The following is a 6,389-nucleotide window of genomic DNA, read 5'->3' as shown; positions in this document are numbered from 1 at the left end:
GACAGGAAGCCTGTTTATGCATATCAGGGCCTACCCCGTCTTCTCCTTCACCAGTCACTGACTTTACCCAGAGTGTTAGTGTACCCGAAGTAACAACCATTATTGAAATCGCTTAACAATACAATGTATGCCATTTTCATTTGTGCAAACAGCCAGAAACTTTTGATATTAATAGTTCATCAAACCGAAAACATAAAAACAAATTCTTGTTTTTATCTCTGTCACAGGAAACATTCTGTCTCTAAATTTTACTTATGACTGAATGTAGGTAACCGCCATCTTCAAGCCTCCTCCTCGTTATTCATGTCCACGGCCTCGATCCCCACCACTTGCTCTCCCTCCTCCTAGCCGTGAGAAATGTCCACACTAAATAGACACGGGAAAATATCACAGCCCGTATAGCAAGCTTGAGACTCAAGCACGCAACAGATCAAGTGACACCGATAATGCAACTTCATCCTCTTAAATATTTTCCTTACGGGTTCTCCTTAAGGCTTTGGTATACTGCGGAATATCTCCTCTCGGTCTCCAGAAATATTCAGGAGAGTAAGTAGAGGCGATCTTGTTCTCGGGACGCACCCAGGGCACGTCCAGCCAAGAGGACTCTTATATTTCCTCCAGACTTGTGTAGTCTAATGTTGGTTTGTTTATCCAGAACTCCCCAATGTCAGGCTTGAGTTCTTATGCATGGGTGTGTGGTTTACATGACTAAGTGTACCTCATGAGGTTGAGCTTTACGACTATGGTTCCGCTTCCCGGTCATAATGCGACTGATAAATTCAGGTTCGTCGAGCCTTTTAAGCTTGGACACTTAAAGCTGCGTGTATTTAGTCGGCCTCTAACACCTTATTTCTTAATGTATTCATTCAATTAGCTCGTACAATCTGACAGAAAGGAAGTTTTTATTGTAACTGCCTCATGGTGGTAGTGGGCTTTCGTTACCCGTTCGTCTACCGTACATTTTCAGTTTTATTTAATTGCACATGTTATTCCCTTGAAATTCTTATATGTAGTAATAATGGTCTCATTTAGTTCCTGCAGTTTCAAGGTATGTGAAATTTATTCCCTTCTGTCGTCCTCAAAAATGATATTCCTCGACTCTGGAATTAGTGTAGTGGCATCCTCCCGGAGTTTGTCCAGTTTCGGTTTGTGTTTAACGAGACGCGGACACCACGCTGGTGGTGCCGTTCCCAAAACTGATTTGATGTGATAATCGGTGTTCTGTGTGCATTCACCTAGTTGTATTCACCCAGTGTTGTGCTTGCGGGGGTTGAGCTCGGCTCTTTTCACCCGCCTCTCAATTGTCAATCAATCAACTGTTACTAACTACTATTTTTCTCTCACACACACACACACACACACACACACACACACACACACACACACACACACACACACACACACACACACACACACACACACACACAATTAAACCTCACTTCGCTGGAAGACAGAAGAGTTAGGGGGGACATGATCGCCACATTCAAGATTCTGAAGGGAATTGATAGAGTAGATAAAGACAGTCTATTTAACACAAGGGGAACACGCACAAGGGGAACACGCACAAGGGGACACAGGTGGAAACTGAGTACCCAAATGAGCCACAGAGATATTAGAAAGAACTTTTTTAGGGTCAGAGTGGTTGACAAATGGAATGCATTAGGGGTGATGTGGTGGATGGAGGCTGACTCCATACACAGTTTCAAGTGTAGATATGACAGAGCCCGATAGGCTCAGGAATCTGTACACCTGTTGATTGACGGTTGAGAGGCGGGACCAAAGAGCCAGAGCTCAACCCCCGCAAACACAACTAGGTGAGTACAACTAGGTGAGTACACACACACACAGGAAGCTGCCCGTAACAGCTGTCTAACTCCCAGGTACCTATTTACTGCTAGGTAAGAGGGGCAACAGGGTGAAAGAAACTCTGCCCATTTTTGTCTCTCGCCGGCGCCGGGAATCAAATGGATTATCCGGGCAGGATTACGTGAACAGCGTGCTATCTACACAGCCACCGGAGCCCCGGTGTGTGTGTGTGTGTGTGTGTGTGTGTGTGTGTGTGTACTCGCCTAATTGTACTCAATTGTGCTTGCGGGGGTGGAGCTCTGGCTCTTTGGTCCCGCCTCTCAACTGTCAATCAACTGATGTGCAGATTCCTGGGCCTATTGGGCTCTATCATATTTTCATTTGAAACTGTGTTTAGAGTCAGCCTCCACCACAACACTGCCTAATGCATTCCATCTGATAACTACTCTGACACTGAAAAAGATCATTCTAACGTCCCTGTGGCTCATTTGGGTACTCAGTTTCCACCTGAGTCCCCTTTTTCGTGTACCACCCGTGTTAAACCGTTTATCTTTATCTACCCAGTCAATTCCTTTGAGAATTTTGTAGGTAGTGATCATGTCTCCCTTTACTCTTCTGTCTTCTAGTATCAGGAGGTGCATTTCTCGCAGCCTTTCTTCGTAACTCATGCCTATTAGTTCTGGGATTAGCCTAGTGGCATAACTCTGAACTTTTTCAAGCTTCGCCCTTGTGCTTGACAAGGTACGGACTCCATGCTGGGGCCGCATACATTGTGTGTTTGTAATGAATTTTGTATTTTTGGTTCAAATAGTTCTTAGTAAAATGTATATGAATTTGAAAATAAAGAACAAACCTGATTGGAAATGGAATTGAAAACTTAAATTAATATACAAGTGAATATGAACTCGCTGAGAGATAGTGGGATGAACAATTCCCGGAACTGTCAAGGTGAACATGACAGCATATGGAGATGTTTTGAGTTACCACTGTGGTGCTGTCTCAGGGGATCCGGGGCTTTATCTGGGAGAGCTTTATCTGAGAGGGCTTTATCTTTGAGAGCTTTATCTGAGAGAGGCATTATCTGGGAGGGCTGTATCTGGGAGGCCTTTATCTGGGAGTGCTTTTTCTGGGAGGGCTTTATTTGGGAGTGCTTTATCTGGGAGTGCTTTATCTGGGAGGGTTGTATCTAGGAGAGGCTTTATCTGGGAGGGCTTTATCTGGGAGAGGCTATATCTGGGGGTACTTTATCTGGAAGGGCTTTATCTGGGAGAGGCTTTATCTGGGAGGGCTTTATCTGGGAGGGCTTTATCTGGGAGAGCTTTATCTGGGAGGGCTTTATCTGGGAGGGCTTTATCTGGGAGGGCTTTATCTAGGGCTTTATCTGGGAGGGGCTGTATATGAGAGGGGCTTTATCTGTGAAAGGCTTTATCTGGGAGTGCTTTATCTGAGAGTGCTTTATCTGGAAGGGCTTTATCTGGGAGTGCTTTATCTGGGAGGAGCTGTATTTGGGGGGGGGGCTTTATCTGGGAGGGTTTTATCAGGTAGGTGCTGTATCTGGGAGGGTTTTATCAGGGAGGTGCTGTATCTAGGAGGGGCTTTATCTGGGAGGGGCTTTATCTGGGAGGGGCTTTATCTGGGAGTGCTTTATCTGGGAGTGCTTTATCTGGGAGTGCTTTATCTGGGAGTGCTTTATCTGGGAGTGCTTTATCTGGGAGTGCTTTATCTGGGAGGGCTTTATCTGAGAGGGGGCTATATCTGGGAGTGCTTTATCTGGGAGGGGCTTTATCTGCGAGTGCTTTATCTGGGAGAGGCTTTATCTGGTAGTGCTTTATCTGGGAGTGCTTTATCTGGGAGTGCTTTATCTGGGAGTGCTTTATCTGGGAGTGCTTTATCTGGGAGTGCTTTATCTGGGAGTGCTTTATCTGGGAGTGCTTTATCTGGGAGTGCTTTATATGGGAGGAGGGTAGCAGACACTAGAAGACTTCACTTATTGTGATGGAGTATTTGTAGGCTGAGACTAGTACATTTAACTTATGTTCGAAAAAAAGAGAATAATGCATGTTGCTGAAAGAATTTGCATAGATCATTTTGTTCATTGAATTACCAGTTATCTTCTCTCTCTCTCTCTCTCTCTCTCTCTCTCTCTCTCTCTCTCTCTCTCTCTCTCTCTCTCTCTCTCTCTCTCTGCCTCTCTCTCTCTCTCTCTCTCTGCCTCTCTCTCTCTCTCTCTCTCTGCCTCTCTCTCTCTCTGCCTCTCTCTCTGCCTCTCTCTCTCTCTCTGCCTCTCTCTCTCTCTCTGCCTCTCTCTCTCTCTCTCTCTGCCTCTCTCTCTCTCTCTCTCTCTGCCTCTCTCTCTCTCTGCCTCTCTCTCTGCCTCTCTCTCTCTCTCTCTCTGCCTCTCTCTCTCTCTCTGCCTCTCTCTCTGCCTCTCTCTCTCTCTCTGCCTCTCTCTCTCTCTCTGCCTCTCTCTCTCTCTCTGCCTCTCTCTCTCTCTCTGCCTCTCTCTCTCTCTGCCTCTCTCTCTCTCTCTCTCTGCCTCTCTCTCTGCCTCTCTCTCTCTCTCTCTGCCTCTCTCTCTCTCTGCCTCTCTCTCTGCCTCTCTCTCTCTCTCTGCCTCTCTCTCTCTCTCTCTCTCTGCCTCTCTCTCTGCCTCTCTCTCTCTCTCTGCCTCTCTCTCTGCCTCTCTCTCTCTGCCTCTCTCTCTCTCTCTCTGCCTCTCTCTCTCTCTGCCTCTCTCTCTGCCTCTCTCTCTCTCTCTGCCTCTCTCTCTCTCTCTCTCTCTGCCTCTCTCTCTGCCTCTCTCTCTCTCTCTGCCTCTCTCTCTGCCTCTCTCTCTCTGCCTCTCTCTCTCTCTCTCTCTGCCTCTCTCTCTGCCTCTCTCTCTCTCTCTGCCTCTCTCTCTCTCTCTGCCTCTCTCTCTCTCTGCCTCTCTCTCTCTCTCTCTCTCTGCCTCTCTCTCTCTCTGCCTCTCTCTCTGCCTCTCTCTCTCTCTCTGCCTCTCTCTCTCTCTCTGCCTCTCTCTCTCTCTGCCTCTCTCTCTCTCTCTGCCTCTCTCTCTCTCTCTGCCTCTCTCTCTCTCTGCCTCTCTCTCTCTCTCTCTCTCTGCCTCTCTCTGCCTCTCTCTCTCTCTCTCTCTCTGCCTCTCTCTGCCTCTCTCTCTCTCTCTCTCTGCCTCTCTCTCTCTCTCTCTGCCTCTCTCTCTCTCTCTCTCTCTCTCTCTCTCTCTCTCTCTCTCTGCCTCTCTCTGCCTCTCTCTCTCTCTCTCTGCCTCTCTCTCTCTCTCTGCCTCTCTCTCTCTCTCTGCCTCTCTCTCTCTCTCTGCCTCTCTCTCTCTCTCTGCCTCTCTCTCTCTCTCTGCCTCTCTCTCTCTCTCTGCCTCTCTCTCTCTCTCTGCCTCTCTCTCTCTCTCTGCCTCTCTCTCTCTCTCTCTCTCTCTCTCTCTCTCTCTCTCTCTCTCTCTCTCTCTGCCTCTCTCTCTCTCTCTCTCTCTCTCTCTCTCTCTCTCTCTCTCTCTCTGCCTCTCTCTCTCTCTCTCTCTCTCTCTCTCTCTCTCTCTCTCTCTCTCTCTCCTCTCTCTCTCTCTCTCTCTCTCTCTCTCTCTCTCTCTCTCTCTCTCTGCCTCTCTCTCTCTCTCTCTCTCTCTCTCTCTCTCTCTCTCTCTCTCTCTCTCTCTCTCTCTCTCTCTCTCTCTCTGCCTCTCTCTCTCTCTCTCTCTCTCTCTGCCTCTCTCTCTCTCTCTCTCTCTCTCTGCCTCTCTCTCTCTCTCTCTCTCTCTGCCTCTCTCTCTCTCTCTCTCTCTCTCTCTCTCTCTCTCTCTCTCTCCTCTCTCTCTCTGCCTCTCTCTCTCTCTCTCTCTCTCTCTCTCTCTCTCTCTCTCTCTCTCTCTCTCTCTCTCTCTCTCTCTCTCTCTCTGCCTCTCTCTCTCTCTCTCTCTCTCTCTCTCTCTCTCTCTCTCTCTCTCTCTCTCTCTCTCTGCCTCTCTCTCTCTCTCTCTCTCTCTCTCTCTCTCTCTCTCTGCCTCTCTCTCTCTCTCTCTCTCTCTCTCTGCCTCTCTCTCTCTCTCTCTCTCTCTCTGCCTCTCTCTCTCTCTCTCTCTCTCTCTCTGCCTCTCTCTCTCTCTCTCTCTGCCTCTCTCTCTCTCTCTCTCTCTCTCTCTCTCTCTCTCTGCCTCTCTCTCTCTCTCTCTCTCTCTCTCTCTGCCTCTCTCTCTCTCTCTCTCTCTGCCTCTCTCTCTCTCTCTGCCTCTCTCTCTCTCTCTCTCTGCCTCTCTCTCTCTCTCTGCCTCTCTCTCTCTCTCTCTCTCTCTCTCTGCCTCTCTCTCTCTCTCTCTCTCTGCCTCTCTCTCTCTCTCTGCCTCTCTCTCTCTCTCTCTCTCTCTCTCTGCCTCTCTCTCTCTCTCTCTCTCTGCCTCTCTCTCTCTCTCTCTCTCTCTCTCTCTCTCTCTCTCTCTCTCTCTCTCTCTCTCTCTCTCTCTCTGCCTCTCTCTCTCTCTCTCTCTCTCTCTCTCTCTCTCTCTCTCTCTCTCTCTCTCTCTCTCTCTCTCTCTCTCTCTCTCTCTCTGCCTCTCTCTCTCTCTCTGCCTC

General features: G+C 48.5%; 1 protein-coding gene across 1 annotated transcript in view; it reads right to left on the bottom strand.

Moving 5' to 3' along the window:
* The window catches only part of LOC123770365 (putative neural-cadherin 2), a 776,166-nt gene that overhangs the window by 346,515 nt on the left and 423,262 nt on the right, over positions 1-6,389 (bottom strand). The gene's annotated exons all lie outside the window — the stretch shown is intronic.

This window comes from Procambarus clarkii, chromosome 42 (genome assembly GCF_040958095.1).
Source record: "Procambarus clarkii isolate CNS0578487 chromosome 42, FALCON_Pclarkii_2.0, whole genome shotgun sequence".
NCBI classification, from domain to species: domain Eukaryota; kingdom Metazoa; phylum Arthropoda; class Malacostraca; order Decapoda; family Cambaridae; genus Procambarus; species Procambarus clarkii.
The sequence above is the reverse complement of the archived record's forward strand: the minus strand, read 5'-3'. Positions and strand labels throughout refer to the sequence as shown.